We start from the raw sequence: 23,629 nt of genomic DNA on the forward strand, positions 1-23,629 counted from the left end.
AACTCCAAACTAAAATAATGTGCAAAAAGAGGAGGCCAAACAGCTAAATAATGTCCGTTATTTTAGACTCAAAATAATGGACGTCATTTTAAACAGAGCAGAAAAAACGTTGTGTGAACATAGCCTTGGATGCTGTGTGAACATAACCTCAGCCTGTGCAGTTCTATAACCTTTTTTTAATGCATGCACAGACGCTTTATTTTTATGGAACACAAGATAAATCAAATCTCGGTTTCGTGCATGCCTTCGAGCTAACAAGACAAGTTCAAGTCTTGTGATCAAACCACAGTATCTATTTCAAATACCCCAGTATATGAGTCTCCTTTCAGATCAACGCTACGGCCAAGTTGGACAGAATACGTCCCATTGTTCCCCTCTGCTATACCTATGGGGCTTTGCTGCACTTATTTAATAATTGCAGTTTTGAATTTCATGGCTTACATTTTGTGTGCGTCCAGTTGCAAACCTATGAGTCACTCCGCTTCCAGGGGAGCTGTCGCTTGACAGGTTTAGTGCACACCGGGGTAACATCAGAGGTTAATCAGTGATTATAGGCCAGATGATGGCGTTCACATGTTTGCCTAAAATCACACCCTGCCTGCAAAAATACATCGGACTTTGGAACTTTAGGGGCTATTTAATTATTATTTTTTTTTTTTAATAAATCCATATTCGGTTCAAAGATCCTTTACAGGTTGTATATTGATCCATAGATAGAAGTATTGAACTAAGAATATCCTGTCACCAGGTTTTATGATGCTATTTAGTTATATGCTATTTATATGATGCTGTTTAGTTATACCATAGCAATTTCTGTAAAGATTTGCCCAGGAAATACCTTATTGCTATATGGTGAGGGAAAGAATAATAGTCCCTTATAGTGTGCGAGTTTATAATTTGTACATTCTAAAGCCTTTGTGCTTCTGGTATCCACGGTATACATTGGACAATACTATAATCAGAATCAGTCAGACTCTTTCAAGCGGTTCTGTCAGCATGATTTTAGCATACCATCCAAGCACATGGTACAAAAGATTTCCTCACCCTCTGCTGATATGTTTTTACAGAAATCAGCCCCTCCAGCCCAGACATATGCTTTCTTTGAAAAGCAAATCAGATCATAACACCCAAGGGGCGTTCGTTCCCCAGGGCTGCAAAAGCCCAGCATGGTCTAGTCCCTCCATATAAGATTTACCCTATGCTCTGTAATGAAGGTCCACACTTCATTGACTGACCGCCTGTTAGCTGTCTTCTGTATAGCCCCACCTCCTGAAATCTTGTGCAGCTGCTGTGTACAATACCCCTGGCACATTTGAATGAATGTGACACTGTCACCCCCTTTTTGCATTATGACTTCTCTACACAGGTGTAAAGGGTAAATGTTGCAGTTTTCATACCTTATTTTAAATCATACGTCATGGTGCTTGTTCCAATTAAAAGTTATCTTTTATCATCTGCGATTGTGCCACCTGGGTGGGGCTTCTCCACCGAAGCGCCACTTAGCCCCACCTACAACAATGCCGTAGACCCCTATGTGATGTCATAGCTATGTAGGCCCCACCTTCTCAATGGTCATTAGAATGGGCTGGCCTAAAGGTCTCGGCCCCACCCCCTCTAGGTCGGACCATAATAATGGCCGCCAAGGGAGTGGGGCCTATGCGCTGATGACACTGCAGAGGGGCGGGGCCTACAGTGGCAATGTGGGCGGGGCTAAGTGGTGCTGCCGCCATAAAGCCCAGCCCAGGTAGCACAATCCACAGATGACAAAAGATCACTTTTGACTGAAACAAGCACAATGACGTATGATATAAAATGAGGCATAAAAAATACAAAATGTATCCTTTACACCTGTGTAGAGAAGTCATAATGCAAAAAGGGGGTGACAGTGTCTATTTAATTACACTTTCTCCTGGCAGCCTTACTTCACAGCACAAAGTGGTAAAAGAGGCAGCCAGGAAAACTGGCCCAGCTCATCCACTGAAATCCCCAATTCTCCCGGCTGTATACAATACCCCCCAGATGTCAAAGGTATTCTTTACAGTGGCAGTGCAAGGTTTCAGACAGTGGGGCTACAGAGAAGACAGCTGAGGTTATTTTCACACCTAGGGGGAGATTTATTAAAATGGTGTAAAGAAGAATTTGCTCAGTTGCCCCTAGCAACCAATCATATTCCACCTTTCATTCTCCAAGGAAGTTGTGAAGAAGTGGAATCTAATTGGTTGCTAGGGGCAACTGAGCCAATTCTACTTTACACCCCTTTGTTAAATCTCCCCCATAGAGTTTAATTTGCATTAATTAGCACTATTTTGCTAAGAATTGCACAATTTGCAGTAAAATAGCGCTATTTTGCCACAGTTTTGTCAAAATAGATTTAAAATTAGCAATTTCAAATGCTAATTAAACGCTATGTGTGAACATAATCTAATAGTCTGTCAATCAATATAGTGAGCATTGACTACAGGGCACGGGGGTGTTATTACACAGTGATAGGGCTCGACCACACTGGGCTTTTGTACCAAATTACGTATCAAAGAGAACATGCACTTCTTGGTATTGGAGGGGCTGATCTCAATGATCATTTGTATCACTTGCTTGGATGCCATGCAAGGATCATGCTGACAGGAAAGGCCAGCCTTCGGGCTGCAAGGTAAGGGGGCGTCCAGACTACTGCAGCTGATTAAACTGATTAAACTGTGTGGCCTGCCACTACGCTATACTGTACATTAAGAGACTGCAGTGCCTGGCACGGAAAAGTCTGCTCTGGCTCTTTAACTGTGAGGCTCATAATGAGTGCTCACAGTTAAATGATGTGGCGACCTCCTGTTTCAGGACAGTAGATTTAAACTGTTTAAGAAAATGGCCCTTAAGTGTGCACTGACTGGCCACAAAAGCTTCACTTTAAATGAATATATTCTCAGTTAGGATATTTAATAATTCTGCAGAAAATATAAAAACACTATGAAATATAAAAGATAATCCTTTTTTCTGTATGACAACAAAAGTGTGACACAATGAAAACCCATCTATGTGTGACTCCGAATCTTATAAACACCACTACTTTGTGTCTCAAGCTCAGGAAGTTGCAGGAAAATTACAGTTTGACTTTCTTGTCGCAAACATAGGAGATTTTTGCACAATACAAGAGGTACATGAGCACACGTTATAATATATAGGCTAGTAAGAGATTAGACATTTATGGACGTTTACAATGTCTGTACTGTTGCCCGGTTGCTGGTTTTAGGTGTTGTGCGCAGCTGGTGGGCTCTGGTGTTTAGGGGCAACTTGTCACTGTGGCCAGGAGCGGTAACACCCACCTGCGGACACATGGGCACCGAGTCCTGCACTTAAACAGGAGTTGAACATTACTGGAAATATCTTGAATGCAATACAGAATACACAGAGACAACTGCTCATAGGTGCTAGTACAAAAATACAGACTTTAGACCGCCTTCTGCCTACACAAGTTCAGAGACCGCTTTGTGAGGTAGTAAGAGTCCTAGGCCTCTGTCTCTAGGTTAAGCTTCCACTGAAGATTTCCCCAGGTGGACGAGCATACCTCAGTAAGGTAATTTAGCTCTCAGCATCTTTACTTTACTGTGGATCAGTCCCTCCTACTTTCCTTAGGGGGTGACTGTCCTGACTAAAAAGATTCTCGGCGTAGGCAAGAGTTGGTCCTAATCTTCCAGTTACCCACTTCTGAAGCTTAGCACTGCATAGTGGGTACAAGTCTAGCCTAGACTGGACATTCCTCTCCCTTCTCTAGCTAGATCACAACTATCTACCCATAGAAATAAAGGGTAAGAGAGTGCAATAAGAGTAGAGTGGGGCCATCTGTGATTGGATGAACACAGCTAAACCTTTGTAAGACTGCAGCTATGCACAGTAGGGAGACACCTAGTGGCTTGAGTGGAAAACACTGCTGCCAGCACTTGATGTGACACCTAAGAGGGTTACATTCTGACTGGCAGTAAAAAACCTAGTGACTTCTGTACTAGGACACTACATCTGGGAAAAAAGTGTTAAAGGGATTTTCAGCGCAGTGCACAGTTGCCTGATGAATTATCCACAGCATAATTAGTCAATGATCATTGGGGTGCCAGTAAACAGGACCAGGAACAGATGTCTCTATTTACTTTCAATGTGTAGTGGTTGTGACATATAACTGCAGCTCAGCTCAGTAACCAGTTCCGATAACTACACCGTGAATAGAGACAACTGCTTCTGCCCCCGTTCACTGTGTAGTGCAGGTGCTGGGGGAGGGCATGGCAATGAGTGACCAATGAGCTATCGTTTGGAAAGTACATCAGTCTGTTTTGAGCAGAAAACCCTTTACTAGTGTTAAAGGGGTAGTGCGGCGCTCAGAAATTATTCACAGAATAACACACATTACAAAGTTATACAACTTTGTAAAGTATGTTATGTCTGTGAATCGCCCCGTTCCCCGTGTCCCACCACCCCCACCCGTGTACCCGGAAGTGTGGTGCATTATACATTACCTGATCCGTGTCGAGGGCCGTCCGCCATCTTGTGCCAAACGTCATCTTCGGACGGACGGCCGAGTCGCTGCCGCCAGTCCCCCCTCCGCCGCGTCACAACTGTGCTCAGCTGCGATTGGCTGAGCACAGTTATGCTCAGCCAATCGCGGCTGAGCATCGGATGACGCTGCAGAGGGCGGCCAGCATTCGGGACAGTCGGAGCTGTTCGCCGTCCGCCCGAAGAAGACGTCACTCGCTGAAGATCGGAGACGGGTGAGTATAGTGCACCACACTTCCGGGTACACGGGTGGGGGTGGTGGGACATGGGGAAGGGGGCCATTCACAGACATAACATACATTACAAAGTTGTATAACTTTGTAATGTGTGTTAGTCTGTGAATAATTCTTTACCGTCACACTACCCCTTTAAGCGAACGTCATGAAAGTCTCTTGGGACTCCCATGGGCGGCATGAATTTTTTTCAGACGCGGAGAGTAAAATGCTGAGCATTCAGGCTCAGAGAAGTTGCCGAACACAGACACTTTCATGAAGTTCACTCAACACTACCTCTTACTCATACATAGGCAAAAGATAATAACTACTGTATGTCCATCATTTTTGTGGTTAGTCTGTAACGATCATTTATGTCAATCTCCCGTGAACTTAAGGAGTGGTTATAGAGCTCAAATAATTCTTCTGAAAAAAGTTTGCTGTGCTTGTTCTGCGGCAAGGGATCATTCCAAGATAGGTCATGCATCAAATTGGGGTCATGATAAAAGTAATGCATAGTTTTATGAGGATTGTATAAGAGCAACAAATGAATTTTGCAAAACATTAGAACGCAATGAATATAACCTAACCACAAGCTCTGATGTAACTACACCAAGAGGATAATTCTTTAGTGTTATAGGGTTGTGTCACAGTCACTGCCATAATGCTTACCTCCTGTGATGCCATCCGGAGCAGTGAAATTCATTGCCTTTAGTAGAAGTACCATGACAAAAAACACGGATGTAAAGAGAGGGCAGACTGAAAGGTCTGTGTTGGACCTGAAACAAAACATGTGGATCTATCAACTCCACCACTACTGTATTTAGGAGAGAAATTCAGAATTAGAAAAACAGCGATAAAATACTGTGTGGCTGTGTAGAACTAATCTTTAATAGTACCTACAAATGTTTGTCTGGGGCAGAGTACGTGTTTATTCTGCACCAGTATACATATATAGTGCGCTCACATTACATCCTATTGATCTCATTGAAAAATGCTGTAGTTTATACAGTGTATTTTGTTCTTTTCATTTGAAATATGTGTCAAATAAGGAAAATAGAAGTTACATGTCTGCACTTATTGTATTGGGTTGTTGGGTTTGTTTTAAAATTGTTTTAAAAATGCACTTCAAATATGCATAAAAACATGCAAGCAAAATAGAAAAACACCTCGAAAAGTTTGTTTTAGGGTATAAACCCACACACCGTATATGCAGCGTATTTACTGCTGCGATATGCAGCAAACTCGCAGCAAAATCGCAGCAAAATCGCAGCAGATTAGATCTAAATAACTGAACACAGCATCAAATCTGTACCAACAAATCTGCTGCGTATTTGTTGCATATCTGCTGCATATACGGTGTGTGGGTTTATACCCTTAGTGTAACATTAACTAAAAAGATGGACAAGACAAAAGCACCACTGTGTCGTCTGTCTAGAACTTCATCTGGTCATAAACACGAAAGCTGTCTGGTCAAGCACAGTGTAGGAAGTCTGAGTTTGCTCAACATTGTCCTGTTCCATCTAAACTTTGGTGAGTGACAGAACTTTGACACAGTTTGGGGGTTTTGACTTAACATGCCTGTCTGTAAGGTCTCAGCCAGTGTTTGTCTGCTTGCGGCACAATCTCACAAATGTTCCAGCACCAGTAAAACTTTCAAAACTGTATCTTCATGCCAACTTACATTTTATTTTTAGTGTTGAACATCAGCCATTTATCATTTAGATTTAGATGCTTATGATAGCAATAACATTTAACAGCAATTCCATCTATTTATAGAGCTCACACAAGAAATAGTGTTCAGAGAAAGTACTGATAAAGTTGCCTGTGTTGCTCTTTCCTATTTAAATGCATTAGGTAAGAACCCCTGGTTGCCACTGAACATACATTGTAAATACTGAATCTTTCACATGGTCTCCAGGGGTGCAGAGAATGCAACTTTATCCAGGACCCCTGGGAGACCAGTTCACAGGGGGTACAAGAAGACCTACTGTGAAATGCATCCAATGTTCAATAGAGCATTCTCATAACAAATGGTCACATTCTGCATCATTTTGCATTGTATGCTCAATATTTCTTAATTTCTGTTACTTCTATTGTGCTAACATATTCTGCAGTGCTGTATGGAGATTGTCACCATTTACTTTAGTCCATATCAATTTACCACTGTATGTGATCGTGTTAAAGCTTCTCTGTCATATGTACGCACTTTTGACACGTCAGAGACATTTCAATATTTCTGTGTGTTCTGCCCCCACTGATCTTTAGAACTAACAAGGAGAGACTTGTGGCCAACCCTTGAGGAGCTGGGTGGTATTGATCTGTTTATTAATACTAGCTGAAGAGGGGCAAAATAACCACAGGAAGGATCCTTTACACATCAATAACCCAGAACAAAGCAGTGGCTCATTGGCACAGTGAATTGCTGATATAGAGAGCCAGTGGGCCCAATATGCAATTAATTTAGATCTGTGCATTGAAAAGCTGGGTCCCAGCACTCCAGATTAGCAGCCCACTGCTTGCTGCCACCACATCGCTGCAAAGGGATTGTATTTGGAGCAATAAACAGGCACTGATAACTAATAATCTCAGAGCATTTTAGAAATTGCCTTCCTTTTAGAGTTTGATCTTTAAAGCAAATAACAGCCCAGCAGATAAGCTCATCTTGTATTCTTGCTTTGTCATCTAACTTGTGTCTATATATAAACTCCACCAGGTTCTGTGCGGTGACACCGCCCAGAGATTCTGTTCCATCTGCACTTTTATATACTTGTTGCATGTAACAGACAGAGGAGCCATCATCATTCCCCATACCCACTTCCTAAAATATGGAAGAACTGAAAGTTCTGACAGTTTTGTCATTTACTTTCCAAGACACTCAAATTTTCAGTTGAAAAAACAAACCTAATAGATTACCAGTTTACCATAGCATAAAAATGCAACAAAAAAATTGTAAAAATACAATCTGATTCCTTGCATCTGTTATAGAACTTATAATATGATCTTTGTACAATGCAAATGAATTTTTTTTTTTTTACCTAAAACAATTACTAGCCATTTTTTCAAGTTAATGTATTGGTATAGGCATTTTTTTTATTTGGTTTTATTTCCTGCATTTTCTTAAAGCAGGTCATTTAAAGGGGTTATCCACCGGTACAAAAACATGGCCATTTGTGCCCCACTCTTGTCTTCAGTTCAGGTGTAGTTTGCAATTAAGCTCCATTTACTTCAATGGAAATGAGTTTCAAACCCCCACCCAATCTGGAGACAAGAGTGGTACAAAAGTGGCCATGTTTTTGTAGCACTGGATAACCCCTTTAACCCCTTAAAGACAGAGCCTGAAATGGCCTTAATGACAGAGACAAATTTTATGAATATGACCTGTGTCACTTTATTCATTAATAACTTCGGGATGCTTTTACCTATCCGTCTGATTCCGAGATTGTATTCTCGTGACATATTGTACTTTACATTTCTGGTAAATTGTTGTCGATACTTATAACAAATCTTTATGAAAAAAAAACCAAATAACGTGAAAAATTGTGAAAAAATGCATTTTTCCAACTTTGAAACTTTTTTGCTTATACAGAAAGTGGTTATACCACATAAATTATATATTAAATAGCATTAGCAACATGTCTACTTTATGTTGGTGGCATTTATTAAACTATATTTCATTTTTTTTTTTTTTAGACAATAGAAAGCGTAAAACATAATCAGCAAATTTCCAAATTTTCAGTAAAATTTCAAAATCAGATATTTTTAGGGACCTGTTCAGGTTTGAAGTGTATTTGAGGGGCCTGTATGTTAGAAAGCCCCACAAAGCACCCCATTTCAGAAACTGCACCCCCCAAACTGTGCAAAAGCACATCCAGAAAGTTTTTTAACCCTTTAGGAGAGTCACAGAAATAAAAGCTAAGTGCGTAAGAAATTTGAAAATTTTAATTTTCTGTGCAGAGATTTTATTGTAATCCAATATTTTTCATATTTATAAACTTATTACCAGAGAAATGCACCCCAATATTGATTGCCCCGTTTCTGCAGTTTATAGAAATACCCCATATGTGGCCCTATTGCGCTATTTGACGCAACCACAAGCCTCAGATATAAAGGAGCGCCTAGTGAATTTCAATGGCTCCGTTATATTTGGTCATTTCTGACTGTAACACTTCAGGTTGGCAGAGGCTCTGGGGTGCCAAAACCTAAAAAACACCCCTAAAGGGACACCATTTAGAAAACTGCACCCCTCAAGGAATATAACAAGGGGTGCGGTGAGCATCTGGACCCCACAGGTGCTTCACAGATTTTCCTAACAATATGGCGTGAAAAAAGAAAAATTTATTTTTTACACTAAAACGTTGTTCTAGCCTTCAATTTTTCATTTTCACAAAGGGATAAAAGGAAAAAAAAACACAAAACATGTAGCGCAGTTTCTCCCGAGTACAGAAATACCCAACATGTGGACATAAAGCGCAATTTAGGTGCAGGGCGAGCCTCCAAAGGGAAGGAGCGCCAATTGGCTTTTGGAAGCTGGATTTCACTGGAATGGATTTCAAGGGCCATGTCGCATTTACAAAGCGATTGTGCTGCCAAAACACTGGAAACCCCCCACAAGTGACCCCATTCTGGAAACTACACCCCTCAAGGAATCTAATAAGGGGTGCAGTAACATATGGACCCCACTGGTGACGGCACAAATGTAGAAAAATGTGACGTGAAAGTGAAAATTTTCATTTTTTCACTTTCACGGCACATATGTGCCCGTCATCCAGGGGTACATATCCTCACTGCACCCCTTGTTAGATTCCTTGAGGGCAAGGGCATAACTTCCACTGTAGCAGGCTTAGCGGCTGCTATGAGGCCCACCACATCAGGGGGCCCTGTCGCCCACTCCTGCAATACACTGGGCCTCCAGAACTGTCATCATTTGCAACACCAGGTGGCTGAGTGGGCCTCCTGGGTTCTGCAAATGTCCTTTTAACTGTAAGAACTCCTGACAAGCACTTGCCGTTATGCAGTTATGACTACACTTGACGGCTTAGTGGTCAGTCGGGAAGGGGGAGGGCGGCCCAATTAAACGTTTGCTATGGGGCCCAGCCATTTCTAGTTATGCCCCTGCTTGAGGGGTGTAGTTTTCAGAATGGGGTCACTTGTGGGGGGTTTCCAGTGTTTTGGCAGCATGAGGGCTCTGTAAATGCGACATGGCGTTCATCATCCATTCTGGCCAAATCCAACCACCAAAATCCAAATGGCGCTCCTTCCCTTCGGAGGCTTGCCCTGCACCCACATTGCGGTTTATGTCCACATGTGGGGTATTTACGGACTCGGGGGAAATTGCTCTACACATTTTGTGGCTTTTTTTCCTCTTTTAACCCTTTGTGAAAATGAAAAATTCAAGGCTAGACCAACATTATAGTGCAAAAAATGTAATATTTCATTTTCACATTTTGTGTTTTTTTATCTTTTAACCCCTTGTGAAAATGAAAAAATCAAGACAAGATCAATGATTTAGTGTAAAAATTTAACATTTTTTACACTAAATGTTGGTCTAGCCTTGATTTTCCATTTCCACAAGGGGTTAAAAAAGAAAATGAATGCAAAACGTGTAAGTTAATTTCCCCTGAGTACAAAAATACCCCACATTTGGACATAATTTGCTGTATGGGCACAGGGCAAGCGACCAAAGGGACAGAGCGCCATTTAGAGGCTGGAATGGAGGATGGAGGACATGTCGCAATTACAAAGCTCCTGTGCTGCCAGGACAGTAGAAACCCCCCACAAGTGACCCCATTCTAGAAACTACACCCCATAAGGAATCTAACAAGGGGTACAGTGAGCATATGGACCCCACTGGTGATGGGCACATGTGTAGAACATGTGCCGTGAAAATAAAAAATACTATTTTTTTCAATTTCACGGCCCAAATGTGGCCGTCACCAGGGGGCCATATACCCGCTGCCCCCCTTGTTAGATTCCTTATGGGGTGTAGTTTCCAGAATGGGGTCACTTGTGGGGAGTTTCTACTGTCCTGGCCGCACAGAGGCTTTGTAATTGCATCATGGCATCCTCTAATGGGAATGGTGGCCATACCTATTTAGCTGGGGAAAAGGGACAATTCTAATTTATTTGGGGGTATTAGGCCAATTATTAGTTTATAAGGTTGAAAATGACAGGTGTCCATCAAATTCCACCTGTGTTGATCCAGAGGAAGGCAAAAAACCCTTGTGAGGCAGACGACAATAGCTTCATCACAGGGGAAAAATTCCTTCCCGACTCCATAATGGCGATCAGAATAATCCCTGGATCAACGTGACCCCTGAAATAGGAATAAGGGAAGGAATTTAGAAAATGTAGAACCCAAGTGACGTGTGGTGCGCCTTGGAGCGATCCAGTATGCAGAGGCCGGGGTGATCAGGACAGGTGTCACACTGGAAAATGTTGTCCTTCCTGATCCCCCTGTTACGCCACACTCTGCACTTCTTCTGGGGTCTCCTGTTTTCCAGTGTGGGGGACGTCACCTGGAAAATGTTTTCCTGGTGCGATACGGGGTCCGTCATATCCAGAAGCGCTGGGTCCGCTCCATGGCTGCTAAATATTAGGGCTCTATTACTACTTCTGATATTTTTGGACCGTGCCGCAAGCTACAGTAGCTCGGACAGCGAGGGACTGGAAGAGGGGGTGCTGGAATAAAAGTTATCCCCGTACAAATGGTGACCTTTATCCAGCAGTGGGAAGATCAGTTCCCGAACGATCTTCCCACTAACTCCGAGGATGCGGTGGGGGGGCATCTGCGGGCTGGATTCGGGTGTCCCTTCCATCATACACTCTAAGGGTACGTGCACACTGCGGAATGGCGAAGGATAACCCTTTGTGCATTCCGCAGCTGGCACCCACCGGCGGACTGATGGAGGCGCACGTCTCCGCTCATGTCACACTCCATTCTATGCACGGGCGGATTCCGCCCTCTGTCTAAAGAATGAACGTGTTCATTCTTTGGACGGACAACGGAATCCGCCCGTGCATAGAATGGAATCTATGACACGGGCGGAGACGTGCGCCTCCATCAGTCCGCCGGCGGGTGCCAGCTGCGGAATGCACAAAGGGTTATCCTTCGCCATTCCGCAGTGTGCACGTACCCTAAATCTGTAAGTGTACCCTGAGGTACTATTACAGAGTTTGGAGAATTTCATGCCATACCGTAATCTCTTATTGGGACGGTACTGGCGGAAAAGACGTGTCTGGAGGGCAGCGTACGCTACGCTACCCCCAGACATGTCACTGGATGATGAGGATGATGAGGATGAATGGAGAAAAGAAGGATCCCCCCATTCATCCTCACTGGCTGTTTCGGTGTTGGAGGCAATAATAACGTATGCGTCCGACACCGAAAACACCCTGGGGGCCATCTTTATACCGGGACTAGTATATGGGGTATGTAAATGTGTAGTGGTGTAGTGTAAAACTTTATTTCATGTAGTGTGGTGTAGTGTAGTGTTTTTTTACGTTTTTTTGACAGTAAGAAAAAAATATCTACGCCAAAAAAGGAGCTGCTGATAAATGCCGCACTTGTGTGCGGTACTTATCAGCAGACAGTGGCGGTAGGATATAGGGGGGAAAACGCCCCTACGCCAAAAAGGAGGAGTTGCTGATCAGCGGCGCACTTACGTGCGATGCTGATCAGCACTCAGCGGTGTTAGGGCGAATAAAAAGTAAAAAAAAAAACTTTTTTTTAACCTAAAGCAACTGATCAGTGAATGATATTCACTGATCAGCCGCTAGGGGCAGTACAGAGAAGCTGACGAAGACTGCCGAAGATAGGGGCCACGGAAAAGCCCGAAGAGCCGGAAATTGCCGACGGGACCCGATCGAACCCAGAAGTGAAGACGCGAGGACGCTCGGGACCCGATCGCTGCTCCGGACGCCCAGATCTGGTGAGTATAGTGCACCTACACTATACACACCTGTTCTGCACCCCTCAGCTACCTAGCTGAGAGGTGCAGATCCCGGGGACACTGTTTTTTAACGGTTTGATCGCCGTGATGGGCCGGCCGGTACTGGCCGGCCTATCACGGCGATCGTGGGGGTGGCATCGACGCCATCTTTTCCCCGGACACTAATGGTGATTGGTGCTGTCTCGGACAGCACCAATCGCCAGTGCTTTCCGGGTCACCGGTCACCGATGACCCGGAAAGCTGAATTTAGCTGCTATATGCTGATCTGTATTGATCAGCCTATATCAGCGATCGTCGGCACGGGAGGGGTTAATCAACCCCCCGTGCCGACGAGCAGAGATGGCCTGCTATACATTATAGCAGGCCATCTCCCCCGACCGCTGTGTGTGAACACACAGCAATCAGGGAAACATCGGGCGTAAATTTACGCCCATTTGCGCTAAGTACCATTTACGCCCGATGTCGTTAAGGGGTTAAAGGGGTTATCCAGCGCTACAAAAACATGGCCACTTTCCCCCTCCCTTGTCTCCAGATTGGGTGGGGTTTTTAAACTCAGTTCCATTGAAGTAAATGGAGCTTAATTACAAACTGCACCTGAACTGGAGACAACAGTAGGGGGAAAAGTGGCCATGTTTTTGTAGCGCTGGATAACCCCTTTAATTCTTTTATCATGTAACATGCGTATAGACATGATATTTTTTTTCTGGCAATTCTCTCCACCTATAGAAGTGGATGGGAGGAAAAACAACACTTTTTTTTTTTTTTTTGGGGGGGGGGGGAGCCTTGCCCTGACCACTCTGCAATTTTGCTACACTACCACTGAACCTAACAGCCACTACCCATAAGCCTCTAAATAGTGTGAAAAAAAGTAGTTAAGAAACTGGGGGGAATGGCAATTTGTATTTCCCTGCTACAGACAACAGGTAGAAAGGATAGACAATAAGCAAGACAACCCCTATAAAGAAGTGGTTCTGCAGATGGTGACCATAGACCATTACTTAGTTAGTTTGCATTTTGTTATTGTTCTCCCTCCCTAGAGGTAGGATGAGGCGGTGTCTACAACCTACAGAAGTTTGTGAGGTAGTGCATCTAGAAAGGCAAAGCTGTTGCAGATATGTTAGCTGTGTCTGTCAGCATAGTGTCCAGAGCATGGAGCAGATACCAGGAGACAGGCCAGTACACCAGGAGACATTGACAAGGCCGTGGAGCAGAACCGCTACTTTCATCTTTGTGCAAGGAGGAAGAAGAGGAGCAGTGCCAAATGACCTCCAGCAGGCCCCTAATATCCAGGTGCCTGCTCAAACTGTGAAAAATAGACTGAATGAAGGGGGATATGACTACTTGACGTCTACAAGTCTTGATTGTGCTTACAACCCAACACCATGTAGGATGACTGGCATTTGCCAGAGGGCACCAAGGTTGGCAGCTTCAACATTGGCACCCTGTTGAAGAAAGCAGGTTCACACTGAGCACATGTGAAAGACATGAAAGAGTCTGGAGAAGCCATGGAGAATGTTCTGATCCTTTCAACATCCTTCAGCATGATCGGTTTGGAAGTAAGTCAGTAATGGTGTGGGGTGGCATTTCTTTGGAAGGCTGCACAGCCCTCCTTGTGCTCACCAGAGGCAGCCTTACTGCCATTAGGTACTGAAATGAGATCCTCAGACTCCTTGTGAGACCATATGCTGGTGCAGTGAGCCCTGGGTCCCTTCTGAGGTGTGACTGCTAAGTCTCATGTGGCTGAAGTGTGTCAGCAGTTCCTGCACGATGAAGGCATTGATGCTATGGACTGGCATGCTCGCTCCCTAGACTTGAATCCAATCAAGCACATCTGGGACATCCACCAACGCCATTGTGCACCACAAACTGTTCAGGAGTTTACTGATGCTTTAATCTAGGTCTAGGAGGAGATCCCTCAGGAAAACATCTGCTGCCTCATCGGGAGCTGCTTTGGCATTGTAGGGAGGTCATACACACACACACACACACACACACACACACACACTACTAAGTCCATTGAAGTTGGATCAGCGGCGACCTCGCTCTGAACCGCCGCAATCCCGGGTGCCGCGTGTAGTCCGGGATCGCAGCTATTAGCGGGCACGGTCTGATAAAAGTTGACAGCTGCATCCAATTACCGTATGCAGCCATTCCCTGGTGTCTAGTGGCGGAGATTGCTCCTCCGGGACGTTGTCTATTACCTGCCGGCGTCTTCGCCAAAATTGCGCTGACCCCAGCTCGGCACTGGGTTGTTTTCGGCTGCAGCAGCCGAAAGCAATCAGGTGCCGATCTCATCGATCTATGCTGTATAACTATATACAGCATAGATCAATGAGAGATCAGAGTGCATATACTAGAAGTCCCCCAGGGGGGCTAATAGTATATGTGTAAAATAAAAAAAATTGTTGTTGTTAATAAAAAGCCCCCTTCCCTAATAAAAGTCTTAATCACCCACCTTTCCCCATGTTATAAAATTAATAAATAAATAAATAAACATGTTTGCTATCGCCACATACGTAATCACCCGAACTATTAATTAATCACATTACTGATTTTGCACGGTAAACGGCGTAAGCGCAAAAAAATCCCAAATTGCTAAATTGTGCATTTTTGGTTGCATCAAATCCAGAAAAAATGTAATAAAAAGTGATCAAAAAGTCGTATATGTGCATTCAAGGTACCGATCGAAAGAACACATCATGGCGCAAAAAATGACACCGGACACAGCCCCATAGACCAAAGGATAAAAGCGCTATAAGCCTGGGAATGGAGCGATTTTAAGGAACATATATTTGTTAACAATGATTTGAATTTTTTACAAGCCATCAGATAAAAGAAAAGTTATACATGTTATATATCGTTGTAATTTTAACGACTTAAGGAACATGCATAACAAGTCAGTTTTTTCCCCAGGGTGAATGGCGTATTAACAAATACCCCCCAATTTCACCACACATTGAATTTTTTCCTGGTTTCGCAGTGTACTTTATGCAAAAATTCAGCCTGTCATTGCAAAGTACAATTAGTGACACAAAATAAGGGCTCACGTGGGTTTCTAGGTGGAAAAATGCAAGTGCTATGGCCTTTTAAACACAAGAAGGAAAAAACGAAAACTCAAAAAAGAAAGTTGGCCCCGTCCTTAAGGGGTTAAAGAGCTAAGAAATGAAATTCTCCCAAACATAGCTGGTCTTACTAACCAAGTTCCCCTTAGCATTTTTATCCATATCCCATCTTTCTAGCTGCCACCATTCCTGAGCTACATGTTTTTCTAAAAGCCAGTTTATAGCTAGATTTACATACATTTACATACATTTCCCAGCATGCAGTACACCTCAGAGCCAACTGACAAGTATCTGCCTCATCTTTTAGTATCTGCCTATGGCTGACTCAATCTGCTTCTTTTTTTTCATTCCAGGGGGCGGCGCGTCATGACGTAGGACGCACGCTGCTGGAGGCTTTGCTCTCCCTCCTCCCTCTCCTCTCTTCTCCGTCCAAGCCGCCCCGATCCGAGGCCCTCTCTTCCTGCTCTAGCCCGACGAGGACCCGTTGTGATGGACATGATGTGGCTACATACCTGCCTGAGTGGCGTTGTTGTCCCGGGCGGATCTCTGGTGGGGTCTGGCGCCGGGAGCTTGCATCGGGATGCCTTTGCTGGGACTCACGGACGATGTTGGAGTCCAGAGCGGTCAGACCAGCTGTGTGTGTTCGGGGGATTTCAGCAGGCAATGCGTTGGAAGGTCCCCGGAGTCACGTGCTGTTAAGGACCAATAAAATGGCTCCACCACTGGGGCCTGACGAAAAACGCTTTTCCTGAATTGTGGTGCTAGGCGGCGTGAGATTAATGCTCCTACTACCGGGACGTGAATAGCTCAAAACTCTCAGCAAAGTGACTTTGTTGGCGCATCACGATGCCTTGGCACCTGAACTTGATGGGGGGGTGAGGCTGGGGGTGGCTGGGTGTGCCAGTCGGCCGGGGGGGGGGGGGGTGCTGTGGCTACCGCGGGGCTCCCCTTTTGGGGGGTCCCGGGGGGGGGGCTGTGTCGCCTTCTCTTCCTACGGCCGGCGCTGTCGCTCCGCTGTCCTTTACTGATCCCTGCTGGGTCTTCCAGGAATGGCGTCTGAACTGAACAAAAGCGCACTTGGAGCTTATGGCGTCTTATTGTCTCTCCCCTTTCAGGTCAGAGCAGAGAGTGCATTGCTCTGGGACTCCTATGAACTTGGGGGAGATTGGAGCACTGAAGGGGCTGATTGCTGCCTCGGTGTCAGCTAGCAGGCTGCTATAGAACTCAAGCAGAACCAAGGTATAGACTGTGAATGATTAATTATGCCAAATCAAAGTATTTCCCCTGCTATTCCGTCAAGGTGTAAAGTTCTACTGTGGAGAATGGTTATCTCTTTCTGCTAGTTACATAAAAGCTAATGAATGTATTTTGCCCGCAGTTACTGTTGAGCCAACAGGAGAGAGGAGCCTGCGGTAATGACCTCTAGATCTGCCAATAAGAAATCAACTGCGGTCAAAGATAAGTCTGTAAAACTTGACGAATATATGAAATCGCTGGTTAATTATGCTAAAGCAGTGGCCTCTCGCTCTCCCTCCCCTATGCTTGCTTCTGGTGGGTCTCGCTATGCTGTACTGCATAAGGAGATGGGGGAGGCTGCAGTAGAAGCATCTGTACAAGGGTCGGATAAAAAACTGGACGCTATATTTGCTGAACTGAAGGGATGCAGCAAATCCCTCTCTGACCTAACCTTGAATGTTGGCTCTCTCTCCACGGAGGTTACCCTTATTAGAGACGATTTAAATAAAATAAGGGAAAAAGTGACTATGCTAGAAAAATCTGTCCCTAATCTGGAAGCCGAAATAATGGACCTAAAAAAGACTGTGATAGATCATGAAAAACAGCTTAAGTCTACCAATGATAAAATTACTGATCTGGAGGACCGCTCTCGCTAGTCCAATGTAAGGATTCTCGGTTTGCCAGAGGGGACAGAGTTAGGGGATGCTGTGAAATTCTGCTTTGGATGGCTGATTGATCTTTTTGGCAAAGAGTCCTTTTCAGAACTGTTCGGCATCGAAAAAGCTCATAGGGTGCCAATTAACCCCTTCTGCCAATATGACGTCCAGGGACGTCATGAAAAGCAGTGCCATTCTGCAACATGACGTCCCTGGACCTCATGCCTTCTCTGCCTCCCCCAGCTGTCTGTATCTGAGATGCCTTCTCTGCCTCCCCCAGCTGTCTGTATCTGTATCTGAGGCTGTGTCACACAGTCTCCTCCCGCTGCCAATGCCCGGAGGGGAGCCGTGCTCCCCCACGGGCAGTTAACCCCATAGAGGCCGCGGGCGTTGCGACCGCAGCGTCTATGGGGAGATCTGATGCCTCCTGCTGATCTGGAGGACCTCCCAAGACTCACCCCCCACCCCGGACCTCCCAAGACTCACCCCCGCCCGGCTCCGGCTTCCTCCCGGTGCTTAACGATGAGCTGTCGGTCCTTAACAATGAGCTGTCAGCTGTAAAGTTCACTGTATCATGCATTACAGCACAGAGCAATGCATGATATACAGTATATTTCTGCAAAGGTTGAAACAAAAAAAAACACACACACACAAATATATAATTAATTAAAATTAATAATTAATTTAATTAAATACATAAATAATTAAAATAAATAAATAAATAAACACATTCACCATCCCCCCTTTATAAATGATCCCCTATAAATAAAGTACACATATTTGGTATCGCCACGTCCGTAATGACCCCGTCTATTAACCCGTTACATTAATTATACCACCTAATGAACACCATTAAAAAAATAACTAAAAATCTAACCAAAATGACAATTTTTTGTTAATCCCGCCCCCCAAAAAATATAGATAAAAGCTATCAGAACGTCACATGTACCCAAAAGGGGCACCACTAAAAACGTCAGCTTATGCTTAAAAAAAAAAATAACTCCATTGCCGAAAAAATAAAAATATTGCTGCTCTTGCAAGATACAAACAGTTTTTATAGCATAAATGCCATAAACTATAATGAAAGCTATATAACATGGATATCGTTGTAATCGTACCGACCTGACGAATAAAGATAACATGTCATATGTGACAAATAGTAAACTGCATACAAAAAAATGGTGAAAAACAGCTGCTAAGTTGTGTTTTTTATTCGTACCACCTTATAAAAAAATTAACTAAATATCGATCAGGGTGTCACATGTCCCTCAGTATGGTACAGGTGGAAACGTCAACTTGTCTTACACAATTATTTTGGCACCGCAAAGCCTCTGTGACATGGTATAATGGCTAAAAAAAACCTGAAATAAGAAAAGACCCCAAAATTCCCCAGGTCTCTGTCATGTCTGCGGTCTGTGGTTGAGTCAGGTGACGCACAGCAGCCACATATGGGGGATTTCTAGAAACATTGGAATATGGGGAATAAATAGTGAGATGCATTTCTCAGTTAGTATTTGCTGTGTTAGAGGGAAAATGGATTAAAAAGGAATATCAGCCAAAAAAAATGAAATTTTTAAATTTCCCCACCAACTTGCTTAAATTTCTATGAAACACCTAAAGGGTTAATACACTTATGAAATGTTACTTTGAATACTTTGAGGGGTGCATTTTTTACAGTGGAGGGATTTATGGGGGTAACTAACATACAGGCCCCACAAATCCACTTCAGAACTGAACTGGTCCCTAATAAAATCAGAATTTGAAATTTTCCTGAAAATGTGAAAAATCGCTGCAAAATTTCGAAGCCCTCTAACATCCTAACAAGAGGACGTTCACCAAATGACGTCACCATAAAGCAGACATGTTGTAGATGTTGTAGTAATAATAAGTTTATGTGATATAACTATTTTTCTTAGGAGAAAAGAATTTTGAATATAAAGAAACGTAAATTTTTCTAGTTTTTGCACAAATGTTGTGTTGTCTACAAAAAACGACTGAGTGTATCAACCAAAGTATACCACAAACATAAAGAGGAATATGTCACGAAAAAACAATCTCAGAATAACCTTGCTCCCTCTCGAACCAGACGCCTCGTTGAGGGAACTGAAAATTTTGGTGGTTCCCCCAGGGGGCTCATTCGAATATCTGGGAGTTCAGGTTTCGGGTAAGGTTGAGGATTTCCTTGGACTTAATTTACTGCCTCTGCGGAATAAAATTCAGGGTAAGTTGAGTTTTTGGTCGCATTTAGCCATCTCTATGGTTGATAGGATTGCCTTAATTTAAATGGTTATTTTGCCACAAGTAATTTATTTGCTATATTCCACTCCTATTTGGATATCTAGATCATGGTTTGAAAAACTGACCAGAATTCTGAACTCCTTTATTTGGAATGGTAAGCCCAGACTGAAGTATAAAAACTGGACCGGCAGGCTGGAGGATGGAGGTTTGGGATTGCCTGATTTTTTTTATTTATTATTTGTCAATTGGGGCACAGGATTTACTTAGGGGGAGGAGTTTTCCAATTCTAAGATTTATTATGGATTATACTAAGTGGGGTTTTGAAGATGTAATGGTTGGGGTAGACGCTGGTTTTGGTGGATGTAGAATTTTGACACAGGCTAATAAATACTGTAATATTTGGAAGCACCTGAAAATAATATGTAATCACAAAGTGCACTTTGAATTTTCATCATTGTGGGGCAACACTGCTGTTAAAGAATTTTTTAAAATTTCAGAGGCTGGGTTTTAGATAAATAAGGGTTTGAAGCGTATCAATCAGTTGGTGGTTGATGGTACTCTAATTTCCTTTGAGGATTGTAAAGAGCACTATGGGGTGACGGATACACAATATTTTTGGTATTTACAATTGCTTGATGCTTTTAGAAGCTCAGGTGAGGATAGTTGGCATGTTGAATCGCACCCTTTTTTGATTATTTAGGGTCACTCCCTAAGGGGAAGAAGGTAATGTCTGGAATATATAGATATCTGGTTTGGGAGAGGAGCAATCCATATTTATCTAAGATGAGGGAAAAGTGGGCTCTTAGGATAGGTGATATTAGCCATCTTCAATGGGAAGCGATGAGGCACAATCTTAAATCTAGCTCTGTTAGCGCTTCCCACCGTCTGATCCTGTTGAAAATCATATATCGAGTGTGTTTGTCTCCAGAAAGGCTATATTTAATTCAGAGTAGGGAGGATTCCAATTGCCCAAAGTGTCAGAAAGAACACACAGATTTTTTTCATTTGATTTGGGGTTGTTCGTCTGTCCAGGCTTTTTGGAGTGATGTAATAAGTTATATGAAAAATGAAATGGGTGTAATGTTGGAAGAAGATACTTTCTCTATACTATTGGTGGCATACTCTTTAGAAACAGCGGATGGCAGGATTATTAACAAGCTTACTGCACTGGCGAGGGTTCTTATTTCCCGGTATTGGATGGGAAATTCCTCTCCAGTCCTCCGGGAATGGGTACTCCAAGTGGGTAAAGTTTATAACTATGAGAAATCCCTTGCCAGAAAACACTCTAGTAAATCGTTGGTCCGGTTTTGTAGGACATGGGAGAAGTGGGAAAGCAGGAGGTCCAATTGAGGATATGTATTAATTGTAATAACGGTGATTTTGCTTTGCGTTTTTTTTTTTTTTTGCGTCCTCTTATCTCTCTTACTCCGCTGGGTGGGTGGGTTTTGGGGGGACGAGTGGGACGGGATTAGGGTTCTTAGAAATGTAAGTTTGCAGGATGGTAATAAGGGATATAAGATTGTGTTTGTTGTAAATACGTCTTGCAGCAGATTGATATGATACTGCTCTTACGCTGTTCTTTTTGTATTTCTTGGCTGTGCTGATTATGTGGCCTTTATATATATATATATATATATATATATATATATATATATATATATATACAGTATGTTGTGTAGTTTAACCCCTTGCCCCAATATGACGTCCTGGGACGTCATGAAAAGCCAGTACTTAACGCATTATGACGTCCCAGGACGTCATGAATGTAAACATGCACCACGCGAAATCGCGCGGTGATGTGTACTGCTCCCAGCCGCCTACAAGACCTAGGGTCTCCTCGCAACAGCCAGGAGACAAACCCAAGCCCCGCCAGTCTGTTTAACCCTATAGATGCCGTGGTCAGTACTGACCACAGAATCTATAAGGTTAACAGGAGGAGAGGGATCCCCTGTCACTCATCGGGACCCTCGCAGTGCGATCGCGGGGTCCCGATGTGTTCCTGAGCTTGGTATGTACTAAATCATGCCGCCCTTTGCCCCCCCCATCCGGTCTCCTTATGCCAAACATTTACCCCCATACAGTATGTGGCCCCCGTTGTGTGTGCAATCAGGTTAAGAAAAGAAGGGGCTCCCCCTGTCACTCATCGGAACCCCTGCAGTGCGATCGCGGGGTCTCGATGTGTCCCTGAGCCTCCTGATTCATGGCACAAGCAACTGCTGCTACAGAAGCCTGTGAGATCGCGCCGCAGGATTTGTCTCACAGGCTAAGTGTCAGTGTAAAACCGACAGCCTGCCAGAGCCTGCGGCGCGATCTCACAGGCTTCTGTAGCAGCAGTTGCTTGTGCCATGAATCAGGAGGCTCAGGGACACATCGAGACCCCGCGATCGCACTGCAGGGGTCCCGATGAGTGACAGGGGGAGCCCCTTCTTTTCTTAACCTGATTGCACACACAACGGGGGCCACATACTGTATGAGGGTAAATGTTTGGCATAAGTAGAATGGGGGCCATGATTGAACAGGAGCACATCGGGACCCCGCAATCGCACTGCGGGGGTCCCGATGGGTGACAGGGGAAGCTCCCTCCTCCTGTCAACTCTAATGCACACATCAGGACCCTCCGATCCCTAGTATGACACATAGCCAGGGCCGGTTTTAGACTAGATGTGGCCCTGGGCAAAGTTAAAGGTGGGGCCCCAAATGCTGAAATATTTTAGCAACAATTTAAGGTCCCCATACATTTTACTCTTTTGTTGGTGGTACCTGTTGCTCCTGGTGGGTTCGGCCATCAATGTAAGGTGTATGGGGCTCTCTGGACAGTCCTCTGACAGATGATATCAGTGGACATAGGGGATCAAGCTTGATGGAAAATCAATGCCCAACCTCTTTGTTCTAAGAGAGATAAGCCGCCATCAGATCTGTATGGCTATGGCTTTACCCTCTCATAGAAAACACAGGAAAACTCAGATGTGCCAAATTTCTGTGTATGGGGAGGACGGGACCGGATGGGACAGATAATTGTCAGCTGAAGGAATGTTCAGCCAGCAGTTATTGGAAGCATACGGCCACTTTTAAGGCCGTATTACACGGCCTGATATTCTGCAGAAGTGAGCGCCAATCTGGTAGAATGGAGCTCGCTTAGAGAGCCTACTACAGCAAAAGCTATGGAGGAGATTTATCAAACTGGTGTAAAGAAGAATTGGCTCAGTTGCCGCTAGCAACCAATCAGATTCCACCTACTTAGAATCTGAGTAATGAAAGGTGGAATCTGATAAGTTGCTAGGGGCAACTGAGCCAGTTTCACTTTACACCATGTTTGATAAATCTCCCCCTATGTGTATATATACAGTATATCATTAGTGATGTGTGTGCAATCCTTGCTGTATATAGTAAACAATAAAGATATATACTACCTGATCATGTTCCCCGGTGTCCTCAGGCCTTGTCTGTGATATATACTACCTGATCATGTTCCCCAGTGTCCTCACAGAGCGATAGCGTCCTGATTCGGACAATTTTCGCTCCATGTATTAGGGTCCTTACTCAGTTCAGAAGTTTACATGCCGCTACATGTCAGGACTACCGCTACATGCCGGGACCGCAGCTACATGTCGGGACCGCCCCTACATGTCGGGACCGCCCCTACATGTCGGGACCGCCTCTACATGTCGGGACCGCAGCTACATGTCGGGACCGCCCCAACATGTTGGGACTGCCCCTACATGTCAGGACCGCCGCTACAT

The 23,629-nt window shown here is 44.1% G+C and overlaps 1 long non-coding RNA gene across 1 annotated transcript in view; it reads right to left on the reverse strand.

Moving 5' to 3' along the window:
• LOC138789759 (uncharacterized) overlaps positions 1-23,629 on the reverse strand; it is a 38,305-nt gene that overhangs the window by 10,017 nt on the left and 4,659 nt on the right. Inside the window, exon 2 of the long non-coding RNA XR_011362788.1 lies at positions 5,418-5,524. This is a non-coding gene — a long non-coding RNA (uncharacterized lncRNA). The remainder of the gene's footprint in view (positions 1-5,417; positions 5,525-23,629) is intronic.

Source organism: Dendropsophus ebraccatus, chromosome 4, assembly GCF_027789765.1.
Source record: "Dendropsophus ebraccatus isolate aDenEbr1 chromosome 4, aDenEbr1.pat, whole genome shotgun sequence".
NCBI classification, from domain to species: Eukaryota; Metazoa; Chordata; class Amphibia; order Anura; family Hylidae; genus Dendropsophus; species Dendropsophus ebraccatus.